Genomic DNA, 18,365 nt, shown 5'->3' with positions numbered 1-18,365 from the left:
AATTAATTAAATTGTTATATGTATCCAGTAATTATACTAAAGTTATTTTCCATTTAACTTCACCAGTTTTAGATTATTTTTATTTTTATTTTCACATTTGCCATTCAAATACTGAGAAGAGACGGTGCGGTGATCAGCAGCGAGTTGAGGCACGTCACTGCGTTGTGCCTCAACATGGATTGTGCGCAATGACTCGGCTAACTGCTGGCCTGCTGTGCAGTGAGACTGTATTGCTATATGAATTATATTATACATTTCCATAGTTTAGTTAGCTGAGGTATATAATGTACAGTGTATTTTGTCAACAACTGTATGTGTGTAATGTATTTCTTGTGCTGAGCGATCATAATACTGCTGCGAAGACGCACTGTGAGAGGTTTGTCTCATAACCCCGCCTCCTGGTGCCAAGGACCTCCGCCGCAGAATGCACCGCCCGACGGGAGCGCCGCGGCCACACCAACCAAAGCCCACACCCAAACCCTCCACGTGCAAGACCAAATCCACCCAAAAAAAGTAACTTAACAAGAAGCCAAAAAGTGCAAAAACAACAATGCTCGCGCTGGAGAAGCTGCGAACGACCGCAGGGACACAACATTAGGTACACCTGCAGACTGCACACTGTTCCCGCACTTATAAGTAAAGGTAAGACCATAATAACGTTTTTTTAATCAAATGTGCTTTTTTGTGTGCTACAGTTTGTAAGTGTAACGTTAAAGTTAAGTTAAAGTACCAATGATTGTCACACACACACTAGGTGTGGTGAAATTTGTCCTCTGCATTTGACCCATCCCCTTGTTCACCCCCTGGGAGGTGAGGGGAGCAGTGGGCAGCAGCGGCGCCGTGCCTGGGAATAATTTTTGGTGATTCAACCCCCAATTCCAACCCTTGATGCTGAGTGCCAAGCAGGGAAAAATGCTGGTATGAGCTTTTAAACATAACCCGTTAACTGCTGCCAATCAAATGGTGAATAAGATACTCTTTAGGGTTCATAAGTTTGTTAATCTGACTGTGATGAAGTCAGTGCCTCACCTGACATGAACCTCACCGCACGCCACTGGTCTAAACATAAACAAAATGCCACAAATTCAGTCAGCCATTTTGAATATTCCGCTCCGAAAACCTTGATTGACGTCACTGGAGGAACTCTTCTGCACTCTGAACATATTATCATATCAGAAATACGCAAACATTACAAAGACATGTAGAAAGAGGTTTGATGTCTACAATTCACAATCCCTATATAAAACATGAACACATGTTTTTTTTTTAATCCATTCTAAGTCGTAAATAAATGAATAAATAAAAAGTCTACTAACATAACAGTGGAGTCAATGGGGTCTCTCTATTTTGCTCACAAAACTCTCAAAATAATTATCCAAAATCTGCCAACAATATTCTATTTACATCTTGTGACCTGAATATTAACCAAATATTAGTAATATTGTTATTATAAACTCTAACACATTGATAACCGAGAGTTGACTATACTTTATGTTGCCATGGACTGAAGGGGAGACTTTAATGTAATTATAAAATAAAACTGAAGATGGCAATAATGCAACAAATATGGATGCAAACTGCCTTAAAATTTTAGAAGAAGAAGCTTATGCAGCACTGAGCCGCCGATGTGTTGTTTGCTGCCGTTTCTGCTACTGCTGCATTGCGTCTCGGCTCGTCAAAATTATTACAGATTATAAATCATGCCTCTCATCTGGATAATAAGATGATTTAGCCATGAATCTAGAAGTTGTTCCTTACCCGGAGATGGAGACAAACACACTACAACAGAAGCCAGTGCCAGCAGCAACTTTTTTAACCCTTTGTCGTGTGGAATAAAATTAAGTATTATTCTAAACGGGAAGATATGGACATCCTATCAGTCGTCTTCGCAGTGAGACCAGACATTGTACAGTAAGCGAACGTTTTATTATGTTTGTAGTTTGTATTTCTTGTTTGGCACGTAGCAATACTGCTACATGATGCTTAGTGTTTCACTAAAGCTGAATCTGTTTAGCAGAGCTTATAAAAATTGTAACTCATCCTCCTTATATTCAGGATCAAAAATATAAGGTTGTAGACCATCATTTGTCCCAAAGTAGTCGTTATGACTCCCACAAAGTCTGCATTATTTGCATTGTTGTTGGTGGGGAAGAGATCTGCGGTATAGACGACGTAAGCGGTGTGAGCGGAAGCAGAAGCGGGGATGCCGAGCGGGGCTAACAACCAAGGGAAAAGCTAACCAAAGAAGCGTGGAGTGTCTGGGTAAGAAGCCATTTAAACTAGAACTAGCCGGCGCTAGGCTGGATAATCCCTGCACACATAGCAATTCTCTTAGAATAAAACACAACTCACATAATGTTTTCTCTTTTGTGACCGTGTCAGAGGCAGACATGCAATCTACTGAGGTGGCTAACTATGATGCGTTCAGTTTATCGCAACATCTAGCAAACAATCGGACAATTCCCGTCGTATCAATTCCTAGATATGGCCGAAACTATTTAAAGTGCACTATTAATATTGCTACTTCGGATAATTTCAACAAACAATCCTCAAAACAGCCCACTACCTATAATATGGGCTTTTAAAACATAAGATCATTATCTTCCAAAACGTTATTAGTTAATGAGGTCATTAGAGACAACAAACTTGACGTCGTTGGTCTCGCCGAGACCTGGCTCAAACCAGACGATTTTTTTGCGCTAAATGAGGCATCTCCTCCTAACTATACCAATGCACATGTTGCCCGACCTCTTAAAAGGGGAGGGGGTGTCGCACTAATATACAATGAAAACTATAATTTTACACCTAACCTAAATAATAAATATAACTCGTTTGAGGTGCTCACTATGAGGTTTGTCACACCGCTGCCTCTCCACCTGGCTGTTATCTACCGCCCCCCTGGGCCCTATTCGGACTTCATCAGTGAATTCTCAGAGTTTGTTGCTGACCTAGTGATGCACGCCGACAACATAATCATAATGGGGGACTTTAATATCCATATGAATACCCCATCGGACCCTCCATGCGTGGCGCTCCAGACTATAATTGATAGCTGTGGTCTTACACAAATAATAAATGAACCCACGCATCGCAACGGTAATACGATAGATCTAGTGCTTGTCAGGGGTGTCACCACCTCTAAAGTTACGATACTCCCGTACACTAAAGTAATGTCCGATCATTACCTTATAAAATTCGAAGTTCTGACTCATTGTCAACAAACTAATAATAATAATAATAACTATTATAGCAGCCGCAACATTAATGCTGCCACAACGACGACTCTTACTGACCTACTGCCTTCGGTAATGGCACCATTCCCAAATTATGTGGGCTCTATTGATGACCTCACTAACAACTTTAACGACGCCCTGCGCGACACCATTGATAGTGTAGCACCGCTAAAGCTAAAAAGGGCCCCTAAAAGGCATACCCCATGGTTTACAGAAGAAACTAAAGCCCAGAAATTATCATGTAGAAAGCTGGAACGGAAATGGCGTGCGACTAAACTTGAGGTTTTCCATCAAGCATGGTGTGATAGTTTAATAACTTATAAATGCATGCTTACCTCAGCTAAAGCTAAATATTACTCAAATCTCATCCACCTCAACAAAAATGATCCTACATTTTTGTTTAGTACAGTAGCATCGCTAACCCAACAAGGGACTCCTCCCAGTAGCTCCACCCACTCAGCAGATGACTTTATGAATTTCTTTAATAAGAAAATTTAAGTCATTAGAAAAGAGATTAAAGACAATGCATCTCAGCTACAACTGGGTTCTATTAACACAGATACGACTGTATATACGACGGATACCGCCCTCCAAAATAGTTTCCCTCTCTTTGATGAAATAACATTGGAGGAATTGTCAAAATGTGTAAATGGGACAAAACAAACAACATGTTTACTTGACCCAATTCCTGGGAAACTTATCAAGGAGCTTTTTGTATTATTAGGTCCATCAGTGTTAAATATTATAAACTTAACACTTTCCTCTGGCACTGTTCCCCTAGCATTCAAAAAAGCGGTTATTCATCCTCTACTCAAAAGACCTAACCTCGATCCTGATCTCTTGGTAAACTACCGGCCGGTGTCCCACCTTCCGTTTATCTCGAAAATCCTCGAAAAAATTGTCGCACAGCAGCTAAATGAACACTTAGCGTCTAACAATCTCTGTGAACCTTTTCAATCCGGTTTCAGGGCAAATCACTCTACGGAGACAGCCCTCGCAAAAATGACTAATGATCTATTGCTAACGATGGATTCTGATGCTTCATCTATGTTGCTGCTTCTTGATCTTAGCGCCGCTTTCGATACTGTTGATCATAATATTTTATTAGAGCGTATCAAAACGCGTATTAGGATGACAGACTTAGCCTTTTCTTGGTTTAACTCTTATCTTACTGACAGGATGCAGTGTGTCTCCCATAACAATATGACCTCGGACTATGTTAAGGTAACGTGCGGAGTTCCCCAGGGTTCGGTTCTTGGCCCTGCACTCTTTAGTATTTACATGCTGCCGCTAGGTGACATCATACGCAAATACGGTGTTAGCTTTCACTGTTATGCTGATGACACTCAACTCTACATGCCCCTAAAGCTGACCAACACGCCGGATTGTAGTCAGCTGAAGGCGTGTCTTAATGAAATTAAACAATGGATGTCCGCTAACTTTTTGCAACTCAATGCTAAGAAAACGGAAATGCTGATTATCAGTCCTGCTCAACACCGACATCTATTTAATAATACCACCTTAACATTTGACAACCAAACAATTAAACAAGGCGACTCGGTAAAGAATCTGGGTATTATCTTCGACCCAACTCTCTCGTTTGAGTCACACATTAAGAGTGTTACTAAAACGGCCTTCTTTCATCTCCGTAATATCGCTAAAATTCGTTCCATTTTGTCCACAAGCGATGCTGAGATCATTATCCATGCGTTCGTTACATCTCGTCTCGATTACTGTAACGTTTTATTTTCGGGCCTCCCTATGTCTAGCATTAAAAGATTACAGATGGTACAAAATGCGGCTGCTAGACTTTTGACAAAAACAAGAAAGTTTGATCATATTACGCCTATACTGGCTCACCTGCACTGGCTTCCTGTGCACCTAAGATGCGACTTTAAGGTTTTACTACTTACGTATAAAATACTACACGGTCAAGCTCCTGCCTATCTTGCCGATTGTATTGTACCATATGTCCCGGCAAGAAATCTGCGTTCAAAGAACTCCGGTTTATTAGTGATTCCCAGAGCCCAAAAAAAGTCTGCGGGCTATAGAGCGTTTTCTATTCGGGCTCCAATACTATGGAATGCCCTCCCGGTAAAAGTTAGAGATGCTACCTCAGTAGAAGCATTTAAGTCTCATCTTAAAACTCATTTGTATACTCTAGCCTTTAAATAGACTCCCTTTTTAGACCAGTTGATCTGCCGTTTCTTTTCTTTTCTTTTCTACTCTGCTCCCCATCCGCTAGCCTGTCCATCGGATGGGGACATCTCTACGCTGCTGACCCGTCTCCGCTCGGGATGGTTCCTGCTGGCCCCACTATGGACTGGACTTTCGCTGATGTGTTGGACTTTCACAATATTATATTCAGACCAACTCGACATCCATTGCTTTCGGTCTCCCCTAGAGGGGGGGGGTTACCCACATATGCAGTCCTCTCCAAGGTTTCTCATAGTCATTCACATTGACGTCCCACTGGGGTGAGTTTTCCGTGCCCGTATGTGGGCTCTGTACCGAGGACGTCGTTGTGGCTTGTACAGCCCTTTGAGACACTTGTGATTTAGGGCTATATAAATAAACATTGATTGATTGATTGAAAGTGCGCGTGAATGGGTTAATGTGGAAATAATGTCAAAGCGCTTTGAGTACCTTGAACGTTGAAAAAGCGCTACACAAGTACAACCCATTTACCATCAATTCCATTGTGTATACAAACAAGTTTTAGAGTCAAAATACGTCTGTTGGCCGTTTTTTCTCCACCAGTCTCTCGTACGGCTAGGATGTGCTGTCATCAATGTCACATGTATTATTTGAGAACATCCTGACACTTATTAAACAAGAAAGTTTTTATATGATACATTTTAAAACATGTACTTATTACAGCTACTATATAATTACTTTTTTTGTTTGTTGGTGTAAACAGTTCACTCCCACCCGCCCATCGGCTTGTTCTTCTTCGCTTGTGAATAATGTAGTAAATGGCAGCGTGTTGGTCCTCCACAGAGATTGCCGTAATAATAACACCTACATGCCAGAGTAACCTGGTTTCCAATTGTATAATCTAGGTGTCCATTCGTGTTAATCCGATTTTTCAAAAACCAAACATGATCAGATTAAAGGGAAACTACACTTTTTTGGAAATGTTGCCTATCGTTCACAATCATTATGAAAGACATGACAAGAGATGGATTTTTTAAAATATTCTAACTTGTAAATAAACCTAAATAAAAGTCTGCTTACAGCGGAGCCAATGGGAGGTCCTCTATTCCGCCCATAAAATCCAAAAAATAAATAACCATTCAAAAAGCACCAACAATACTCCATTTACATTTCGTGATTTGAATATTAACCAAATATTAGTGATATTGTTATTATAAGCGCTAACACATACAAACTATTTATAGCGACGCTGTGATCACAAGCCTTTGTACAATTTCGACATGATTGACTGGCAAGGTGTTTCCTCGCTTCCTTGCTCCCTGGACGTTTATTGTAGATCATAAGTCATGCATCTCACCTAGACAGGAGAAGTCATCATCCTAGCAGTCGGCAATTACAGCAGACATTGCTCTGTAAGTGATGTTTTATTATGTGTCTTGGCTCTCATGAAGTCTGCAGTAAGTAATAATCAGTGATGAAGAAAAAAAAGCAAACATTATGCTTTTTTTACATTAATGTGTCGTGTATGCTTAAAATTATCCAAATACGTAAATATCAAATGTTATTAAAAATGTACCCTTTACCACATCACATATATACTTACATCATGTATACAAAATTTTAATGGGGGTGTTTGGATGTTTTTAAAGGCTTTATAGGCAGAATAGTGCAGCTCCAATAGGCTCCCTTGTAAGCTGACCTTTGATCGCATTTATTTAATATTTAGAATGCATTAAAATAATAATAATAATAATTAACTAGATTTATATAGCGCTTTTATATCAACTAGATACTCCAAAGCGCTCACATTCACACTTCGGTGGTGGTAAGCTACATTTGTAACCACAGCTGCCCTGGCATAGACTGGCGGAAGCATGGTTGCCAATTTGCGTCTACGGCCCCTCCGACAACCACCTATCTCTCATTCGCCAGTGTGAGCGGCACTGGGGGCAAAGGTGAAGTGTCTTGCTCAAGGACACAACGGCAGTGATCCATTGTCATGTCTCTCATAATGATTGTGAACCATAGGCAAAATTCCAAAAATGTGCAGTTCCTCTTTGGTGTTTTCATGTTATTAAGATTTTGAACCTAATTATTTGAGAAATCAGACTAATTTAGTGCATGGAAACATACTAAATCATTTTAAAAAACATGACCATGGTGTGTGCGTGTATGTGTGTGTGTGTGTGTGTGTGTGTGTGTGTGTGTGTGTGTGTGTGTGTGTGTGTGTGTGTGTGTGTGTGTGTGTGTGTGTGTGTGTGTGTGTGTGTGTGTGTGCGAGTGCGTGTGTGCATGTGTAGCAGACTTGGCAAAGCAGTACAAGCATTCATTTTAATAGGATGGAATCAAAGTGACAGTGGGGGCTGCCAGCATGAGTTGATGTGTTGTGTTCCTGTTGAACCGACAGGATCAGGATGAACCCAAACGCACACACATACACACACACACCCACACACATACACATTAGTGATGTTCCCATAGCCTTTCCGAATGGTTAAGCAATATCGCTCACTCTCTCCGTCACTCTCGCTCAGCTTCTTTTCTCACTTCCTGCCTGTAAGTTCCCTCTATCCATATCCTCGGCTTCCTATTTTTGTCTCCCAGCGAGCCCTCCTCATCCTGCTGGTCACAAAGTGAGAACCGCGGATGCTGATGCTAAAACACGTTGCTATAAACTTAATGCGGACACATTTGTTTGTTTCTGTTAGATATAGTGATTAACTTTGTGGTGCAGCAAGTTAGTCAAAATACAGGGCAATACTTTCTGCAACAAGCAGAGGCGCTGTTGAGTCAGTTTTAACTGGTTTGAGATTAAAAGAAGAACAACGTAACATCATGCAAGGGCAGTTTAGCAGCCATCGAAGTAGGAATTGAGAACATTCAGCAGTACATAACATTGTAAAACAACACAATAAATCAAAAGAACATTCACTACTCATTCTGACTGCTACTTTTAATGAGCAGAGGACTCTCTCGACAGAGCAAACCAATTAAGTCTTCTCATTAGCGGGTTGGAACAGAGCATGTGTGTGTGTGTGTGTGTGTGTGTGTGTGTGTGTGTGTGTGTGTGTGTGTGTGTGTGTGCGCGCGCGCGTCCTGAGAGGCTAAGTATGGACGGTTGTAGATGAACTATACACACAGAGGACAGATGCATTTACAGTCTTTCCTGTTTCTATACACTTCCTACTACTTACTCTACAGTACACTAAAACCAAGGCGTATACAATAACACAGCAGCTAATGAATACCATCTGTTTTCTGTGATGATGTTTAATTTATGGGGAAACAAACAGACTCAGGAAATATTAATGAGAATAATAGATGAAAGCTTATAAAAAGCATGTTAATAGTCTGCATATTGCCTTTTGATACACGGGTGGTAGCATGACTAATGCCATATTACATTATAACATTGAGTAATGGAAAACACGTTTGTTGGTTTTGCATTGACTGTTCTTACTATATTATGTTACGAGGTCTTTTGTCATAATGTCGTCATGGTACGTTATGTCGCTACGTGATGAGTATCTGCAAGTACTCGAGTAGCATAAGCATGTGAATGCTAAGAGTGCCCGGTCGCTGAAATTGTTGGATGTCAGTCCAACAACAAAAACTGGGGAACATTTTTTTTGCAATGGAAGAACACATGGCGCTAAATTCTACGCATGGACATCAAAGATAAGTTTATATCCAGAAAAGCAATAATCAATCAATCAATCGAAGTTTACTTATATAGCCCTTAATCACAAATGTCTCAAAGGGCTGCACAAGCCACAACAACATCCTCGACTGAGAGCCCACATTAGGCCAAGAAAAAACTCAATCCATTGGGAACAACGAGAAACCTTGGAAAGGACCGCAGATGTGGGGATCACCCCAAGGGTGACCGGTTAAATGGATGCCGAGTGAATACAGTTTATAATGTGAGAGTCCCATGCCATGTTATTGCCTTGAAGCACTACAGTTGCGTGAACACGTAACCATACGCAATCTTCAGACAAACACTATGCAAGTTTTGAATCATAAACACAGAAAATGGTGTACAAAAGCCGACTAATCATACCACTAAACGGACCAAGTTGCTCCCACGAAAGGTTAGATCTTTTTTGGGTGCATATTACGCACCGAAAGGGTTTGAAGGGGGAGGACAACTTTAAAGTGACCGTTTGTAATTTTTAATGGCTGCCTAGAGGGAGTTAACTTTCGAAAGTGTTATAAGCATTATATGCCGCCTGCTTCCGGCTTTTAGCATGTAATCTACTCCCCACATAACACAGTTATATTTATTGTCAGCTAATGATAGCGATATGGCAAAGTTTAGCTACTAATGTTAGCTATCGTTTGCAACAACATGGCTTGTTAGTTGCTTCTCTGAGCCTATTTGATTAGTTAGCCATGATATGTTTTCACAATTAATAGTCATTTCTATCCCAGCAGGCACAAGACATTAAAACAAGGTTGAGAACTCGTTGAATTAGGTCCTGACGTTGAGCAACTCAATCATGTTGGAACAACATGCTTTTTCACAATGTTTAATCAATGTTGGGTTCTGACGTTGATTTGACCATTGAATTTTGGTAATTTCCCAACCAACAATGTGGTTCCAACGTTAAGACAATATTTTACAACACAAATACAATGTTGAAACAACATGCTTTTGACGACATTTAATCAATGTCATGTTGTGACATTGCTTTGACCATTGAAATTTGGTCATTTCCCAACCAACAATGTGGATCCAACATTAGACATCAACGTTGTCTCAGTTTACAAATACAATTGTTTTGTAATGTTGTTTAGAAGCTTTTTCTACCGCTTGTCCCTCTCAGGGTCTTTCTACAGCTTGTCCCTCTCAGGGCGGGGGGTGGGGGCAAGCCTATCTCAGCTGCACACGGGCGAAAGGCGGGGTACACCCTGGACAAGTCGCCACCTCATCGCAGGGCCAACACAGATAGACAGACAACATTCACACTCACATTCACACAGTAGGGCCAATTTAGTGTTGCCAATCAACATTTGGGCAACAGTACAGTTTAAATGGTTTGATAGCAGGGCGTGTCATGTGACTGGAGGAAAAAAGACGGAATTTCCCAGAGTTCCTTGTAAACAAACATAAGGCAAAACGACTACTTGTAAAACAAGTCAGCTAACAATAATACGAATTACCTTCGAGCAGGTAAGCATGCTAGATAGCTCACTGGTGACAACATAGCGAAACAAATTTGGTCATTTCCCAACCAACAATGTGGATCCAATGTTAGACATCAACATTGTCTCAATCTACAAATAAAAATGTTTTGTAATGTTGTTTACAAGTCAGTTTTAAAAAACATATAAGTATAATCAAGGTTGTATCAATGTCTTGTGCAACGTTTTAGTTTGTCCATAACTTACAAGCAATTTCTGGAGGAACTGTAACATCCATCCAGCCATTCATCCATTTCCTACTGCTTGTCACTCTCAGGGTCTTTCTACCGCTTGTCCCTCTCAGGGTGGCGGGGGGTGCTGGAGCCTATCCCAGCTGCATTTGGGCAACAGTACAGTTTAAATGGTTTGATAGCAGGGCATATCACGTGACTGGAGGAAAAAAGACGGAATTTCCCAGAGTTCCTTGTAAACAAACATAAGGCAAGACGACTACTAGTAAAACAAGCCAGCTAGCAATAATACGAATTATCGTTGAGCAGGTAAGCATGCTAGATAGCTCACTGGTGACAACATGGCGAAACAAAAACTAATTTTAAAGTCGCAACTACGACGACATCTCATTTGCAGCTCGCTCGGGGAGGGAAGAAGCGGGACGGATGAATGATTGCCAGCCGAGAGGAGGAGGCGGATGTTTGAAGACGTTAAACCGACACCAGGAAACACAACCACAATCACCGCGGAGATTTATTTAGTAAGGACCGAGAACTAAATACCGCATCTTCAGTCATTTTGTTGGTTAAAATGGCGATATATGAGGGCAACGTTACACAGGGGAGCCGTCGACGCGAAAGAGAGCACGCACAGGGCGAAAGCATAAGCCATAAGAAAATAATGGCTCACAATCATCTTAAGAGTATCAGTTTATGGAATCTGAATTGAACTAATGTTACACAGGTATCATTACCTTTAGCGAAAACATCCATTTCATTGAGCACAGCACGACGGTGACCACCATCACGTGATTTAAAGAAAGATGATCCAAAAAGGGAGAGCCTTACCTTTTGGAAGACTTTCAAGCAATATACATATATATATATATATATATATATATATATATACACATGCACCTTGCAAGCGTTGCCTCTCGGTTTGCTCCCAAATGTATAATTCCTCTACCGATGTCTCCTTTAAATAAGGAAATCCCCACTAGACTAGAATCGTCCTCACCGAAAATCTGGTTCAGGCGCAATGCAAGACGTGTCAATCATCGCCATGACCCGCCCCATACAGTAAAAAATGTCTTGTATCACTCTCCCATTGGCTGACAGGCATTACTGTATTAAAAGGTGTGATATGATTGGTCAGTCAACTTAGAGGGGGTTGTTCCACGCGTATGTGGCTTTGCTTAGTGTGGCGCTCTAGCACCTCCTAAGGAACACTGATTGTCACTGCAGCCTGTTTGATGATACTTGACATTACAACACAGCAGAATTGAGCTAATAATAAAACAATACATTTTCCACAGAATCCTCAAACAGAATAGCAATGGTTATGAAGATATATGGAAAGCGATTTTTTTTCCCACTTCACCACTCGCTGTCTGTCACACACAGCCAGATTACAGGAGCTTAATTGGTTTATAATGGAAGGCCAATTGGTGTTTACATCCTCGTCGTAAGACAAGACATAATCAAGTAAAAATCCCAAATGACATTTAATATCATAAAAAAACAAATGTGTGAGGATAAGCATGATATAATTATCTTAAATGCATGTTTAGCGTACAAAGAGAAGCGAGTATGGGTTGGGTTTTTTTGCAGTGGACTCACCATTTGTTGAGCATTGTACATTCAGCAGATGAGCACAGGCGTTCAGGCATAAACAAAAGGACAGACAATCAGAAACATTAGTATTTTATATGCTGCATCTGCTAAAATTGCAAAAACGGTTACATGCAAAACAATAGTGTAAAAGTGAGGCAAAAGGTCAATTTTTGTTATGTTTTCATGCAATATGGCTTATTCTTGGTGATACACATGACTAATACCTAGTCTATTCATGACTAACACACATTTTTCTTAGCGTGATAGCAAACCACCTCAATATCAAGGTGTGTGAAAACGTAGCTAAAGTTTACTTATAGACACTCAGGAGCAAACAAAATACTACCCCCTTGTCATCTTTGTAGCCTTTAAGTGTGTTTAAAACCACTGTATTTAACACAGGCCTAGTTATTCACATAGCTTTTACATGTATTGTGACAATGCCAGGCAGATCATGCACAATGAAGTACAAAATGTGACAGTTGTAGTACTTACACATGCACTAAAGTTAAAAACTAAAGCATACAGAGCTCTGCAAATAATCCCTGGGGCATGTCTACTTGTCTACAACAGACATAAACAATGTTAAATACAAGAGTACCTGCTTGTCAGAGGTCCTTCATTGCAAGAATAGTTCCCACACAGAGATTAGCACAGTAGATACAACTAATAAGCCTGCCCTGATCTGGAAGGATCTCCACTCCCTCTGCCCCTTTTTGTCCCCCCCCCCCCCCCCTAACCCTCTCTCCTCCCCGTATAACAACACCCATAGGCGTCAACGCCAACCACACTTTCAGCTGTAAACCCACAGATTTGTGCAGCGAGTGACACCCCAAACTGTCCTTCCTTCAACGCCGGGAAGCGCACTCAAGTCATGCTGGCGGCAGATCACGGCAGCACAGATTCTCTTAAGGGGAGGGGTGGGAGGATTAGTAGTGGTTAGAGTTCTCCTGAGGGGAATTACCCCGACGCTGCCATCTGGACATCGGCCATGCTTGCCCGTGTTCAGCCATCCCTGGAGGAACAGGCGTCTTATCACGCAGCTATGTTCAAAAGAATCTTTGTTTAAAAGGCAGTAAATTTGGCGGCAAGCAGAATGAACCGCAGCCTGAGATTGATGATGCCCTGATGCTACTGAGACATGCTGGTGCCAATAGATGCCTGCTAGCAGGAAAAGAGCCTTTCTCAGTAATATTTAGTAGGATTTAGCATGAAAATAAAGGGAACACAAAATAATCATTTAAACTCCAAGTCAATTTTAATACTTTTGACCCTCTGAAAATAGAGGTACTTTTACTCCCTAAAAATGTCACGGCGCATGCGCAATCCCACACGTCATCTGCAGCAAGCTTTGCCGGCACCTCCACTAGAGGCGCGCCAGGACACGCCCCTGCTCGCTCTGCACGCATCGCGGCCACACGCCAGCAAGGCTGCAGGCAATCCTATATCTGCGCACCTGGGGCTAATGAAGACAGACGGCATAAAGACCAGCGGACCCGAAGATCCAGTGCCGGAACGTAGTTCACTCCCGTAGTAAGCATCCCGTCTCTGGCTTCCCTCTCGCATACTTGATCTCTCTCTGTGCCTTCCCTGTTCCAGTGTCTTAAGTCCTTTGTGTTTCCCGCTGTGCTTCCCCTGTCTCCTGTTATTGACCTGTTTGCCTCGACTTCCCACTGGATTCCGGACTGCCTCCCTCGATCCTCGACTTCCGCTTGGACACGAACCTCGTTGCTTCTCTCCAGCCCCGACCGTTTGCCTGCCCAAGGACTGCCTTCTCGCCTAACCCCTTTGGTCTGATGAAGGATTCATCCAACATGCACATACAACAACCTCTGGTAACATTCACATGGTTAATTCTATACATCGTCTTGTACCTGACACTTAGAGTAGCATACACATCCCACCTATTCGTCAAGTTCAATAAACCTATTGAACTGATTTCTGCCGTGGTGTCATCTCCTTGCCCCGCCATACATAACAAAAAATGCTCTATTTCCTAAATTGTACATGCTATATTTTTTCAAAAACCCTTAAATTACAGCTGGAAGTCAACACTTTATTCCCATCGTAGTTGTTGTATTCTAAAAAAAAAAAACACTGTGGTGGCTTATGAAGGCAAAATGATAACACAAAGTATTTGTTCAAATACTTCTGGACTTAATTTGATTTCCCATACATTAGAGCAGTGTTTCTTAACCTGGGTTCGATCGAACCCCAGGGGTTCGGTGAGTCAGCCTCAGGGGTTTGGCGGTGCCTCCACCGCGGAGGTCAAGACACACCCAACTCATCGTGTAAATAAAAATTATGAATACCCCCAAACAATGTTCCCTCTAATTTTCCATATGCGTGAGCAAACGCAAAAACTCCTTGAGCATTCAGTGGAGCAACATGTGAGCGACGAGATGTGTCTGGAATCCGAGACATTTCTGTACCCATGGAACTAAAGCAAACAATTGCCACGCACTTAGATGAGCTTGCAAAGTCTCTCTATGGATATTTCCCTACAAGAGAGTCATCTCCAGCATTTGTGAGACAGCCGTTCACGTTTGCTGTTGAGACAGCAAATGTCAATGATGAATACCTCGACAAAATCATTGAAATTCAGCAGAGCCAGGTTCAACAGAAACTCTTCAGAACAACAACGCTCTCAATGTTTTGGTGTCAAAAAATGGAAAAGTACAGTATCCAGTTATTAGTTAAGCCCTGGAATTTTTTATATTATTTGTTACAACATATCTTTGCGAGCAATCCTTTTCAAGGATTCTGGACATAAAAACGAAGAAAAAGAACAGACTTTGCTGTGAAAATGATATGAGAGTGACAATTGCCAATGTGAAGCCACTCATATCTGAACTGGTCTCTCAAAGGCAACAGCAGAAGTCACTGATTTGCAGGTGTGTATTTTGTTGTGAGTTCATGCACTGTGTTGGTTTTGTTCTTTGAACAAGGTGATGTTAATGCACGGTACATTTTGTGCACCAGTAAAAAAACATATAACTTTGTCTTGAATTTGAAAAAAATGTTATTTATTTTTTTCACTAAAGATAAAGAAGGGTTCGGTGAATGCGCATATGAAACTGGTGGGGTTCGGTACCTTCAACAAGGTTAAGAACCACTGCATTAGAGTCAATCAGTAGTGATAAAACCTAAAATAAATCAAGTACTTTGTTTGAAAAGTAACAGCAATTAGTCATTAAACTCCTTGTAAACTCCACAAAATGGCTTTAACACTACAAATGTTTGTCAAACATTACAATATTAAAGTCGTAAGTATAAAAAGCAGACAGTATAATATATATGTACAAATGATACAAGCCAATCCATATACTATAGTTTTACCTGACGACAGCAGGTGCAGCGGTTGTTAACCAGCGATGACTCTCGTAAACACCACCTTGCACTGTACAAACACAATAACCTGCACTGTTCTCTCGCCGCGCACCTGTTAGCTTCAGGTGAAGCCAAGCTCCCATGATCCTTCTCTCACACCTTTTGTGTGTGCAGTAACTCTAAACGTGAGGATTAGGTGTCATGTTAAGGAAGAATGACGGAAGCGTAAAAAAAGGCATGGACAAGGGGGAAAAAAGACAGTTTGGCGGTTAAAGGAAAACAATATTTGAGGGACAACATAACATGATGTAGTCCTTGAAACATGTCACATAATTACCAAAGTAATCACACATTTCGTGATACTTTATCAAAAATGTTAGTGTTTTCTTTTTTTTCTTAAATAATAAACAGTGAAATCCTCTACAGCAGGGTTATTTAACTGCCACTGCATCTTTATACTTGAAATTTAGGGATATAAATCGATCAATCGTTACACCCTTATTAGACATAATACAAACACAATTGCATTCTTGTTGTATAGAGGAACTTGGATCACTGGTATAGTGTCATGATCTGCCACCTATCTTCATTTTGTTGCAATGCCTTGTTTCTGGGCCACAGGACGAAGCCACCTGCGTGCACACCTGATACTCATTTCCTCCTACTTAAGCTCTCTAGTCCATTCACTGGGCGCCAATGTGCATCCTTAGTTATTTTTCCTCACTCCTTTTTGAGTGCGCTTTTTGTTATTATTCGCATTCTTTTTTGGTCTGTGTTGGGATCCTACTCCTACTACTAAGAGTCTATCATAACAGACTCTTGCGATGACATTTTAACCTTCTAAAGGCCATCTGACAACTTGTATTTTGCATTACAGAGCTTTCTTTCTGACATTTGTAACTGACGAAAGTAATGGACCCAAAACAAATCGACTTTAAAAAATGATGCTTCTCAAATTAAGAATAATAGGGAAGAGAGGAGTATGGACCGGTGGTCCTTTGCTTTCTGGAAACGTGGCTCCCAGAACAATTGCGTTGAATCCTATGGCCTACAAGAATCCAGTATACTAGTGCAGTAGGGCGTTGTGTACCGACTGACCACTAGAGGGCAGTGTCGACTATTTAATTACACCATAATGTTTACATTTATGGAATGTACATTGTGTGCATAGAGTCTCTTTATCATTTAACACATTCATTCCAAAAAGCATATGAAAAGTCAAATAATTACTAAATGAGGAGTATATATTATCTTGAACAGGGGTCTCAAACTCTGTTTACCTGGGGGCCGCTGGAGGTGGGTGAGGCTGAGCCACACAAAGTATTGAAGATAATTATATTTCTATAGCGCTTGAGGCTCAAAGCGCTTTACATAGTGAAACTCATTATCTACATATTTAAGCTACATTGGGTGGCACTGGGAAGAGGTGGGTAAAGTGTCTTGCCCAAGGACACAACAGCAGTGACTAGGATGGCGGAAGTGGGGATCAAACCTGGAACCCTGAAGTTGCTGGCACAGCCGCTCTATCAACCCAGCTACGCCGCCCCATTATTACTTTAGAATCACGTTCAAACCGTAACCAGGGCAGCTGCTAGGAATTATGGGCCCCCTGAAAGAGTGTTGTTGTGGGCCCCTCTACCCCGTTCATTACCACCTTCAATGTTCTTATTTTTAGTGTTCTTGACGGTACCTGGTGTAATACACCCAATTTGTTTCCTTTTTCACGATTAACCACTTAGCAAGTCAGATGCTCATAACTAATTATGAGCATCTGACAAAGGTCATTATTTACTCAGTAATTATTATTAATTAATTATAATGTTTAATGATTATTTTATCAATTGTTAATTACTGAGTAGAACTTGAATACAATTCAATGCAACATCTGTCTGATGGGCACATACTGGAACACTGTCCGGCATTGATATGTGTGAAACTCACAGTCACACTGTTGCTCTACAATGAATTGAAAACTTTTTTTTTATGAACTGGCGATTTGTCCAGTGTGTAGCATGGCCAGATGAGAGCTAACGTAGGCTCCAGAGTCCAGCCTGTACCCCGTGAAAGGTAATGTTATAACACTAGATGAATGAACAAGTAGGCTAATTGTTTCAGTCGCCCTCAGTAGTTGTACTCTCACCATTCTTAGAAAAAAAAATTATGTCCTGGGCCCCTGCTATGCTGCTCCCACCCCTAGCCTTCTTCTCAACACTTTTCTGGTGTCCAGACTTGTGCTTTTTGGGGGCATACGAACCCTGCTGGAGTTCGCTAGCGCTCACTTAATTCCGATGAGGAAGAACAATGGGAAGGACGAACCGAGGTGCAGACCAATGTTTCTCCTAAATTTTCATGTGTAAGCAAATGCACAAACTCCCTGACGATTCCTTGCACCCCATGAGCAACATCAGACATGCACTTTGAGGCATGTACCCATTTTAGAGATCACATTTAGTTCAGGTTAAATAATTCATATTTTGCACAATGAGTCTGGAATAGGTGTGTTTGTAGTCTTGATTTGAACAGGGAAATTGAGTCCATATTGTGAAGATCTGGGGGTTGTGTGTTCAAAGATGATGGGGTTCAGCGGCTGAAGGCTCGGGCCCCCATGGTGAGCAGTCTAAATAAGGGGACAGTGAGATGGACGGATGATGAGGATCTTGGGGAAGGTATGGGC

General features: G+C 41.3%; 1 protein-coding gene and 1 long non-coding RNA gene across 4 annotated transcripts in view; one reads left to right on the top strand and one right to left on the bottom strand.

The window, feature by feature from the left end:
• Window positions 1-11,759, bottom strand: part of epb41l2 (erythrocyte membrane protein band 4.1 like 2) — a 103,743-nt gene extending 91,984 nt beyond the window's left edge. Inside the window, exon 1 of one of the 3 annotated variants that reach the window (XM_062045094.1) lies at window positions 11,597-11,759. The gene's annotated coding sequence lies outside the window, so the exon portion shown is untranslated. The other 2 variants (XM_062045096.1, XM_062045097.1) reach the window with 2 other exon arrangements.
• On the top strand, window positions 11,002-14,208 carry LOC133648736 (uncharacterized). Its single transcript, XR_009825928.1, has 3 exons — window positions 11,002-11,077; window positions 11,166-13,894; window positions 14,104-14,208. It is a non-coding gene; the product is annotated as an uncharacterized LOC133648736 (long non-coding RNA).
• The last annotated feature ends 4,157 nt before the right edge of the window (window positions 14,209-18,365 follow it).

The sequence above is a fragment of the Entelurus aequoreus genome, linkage group LG04 (genome assembly GCF_033978785.1).
Source record: "Entelurus aequoreus isolate RoL-2023_Sb linkage group LG04, RoL_Eaeq_v1.1, whole genome shotgun sequence".
NCBI classification, from domain to species: Eukaryota; Metazoa; Chordata; class Actinopteri; order Syngnathiformes; family Syngnathidae; genus Entelurus; species Entelurus aequoreus.
The sequence above is the reverse complement of the archived record's forward strand: the minus strand, read 5'-3'. Positions and strand labels throughout refer to the sequence as shown.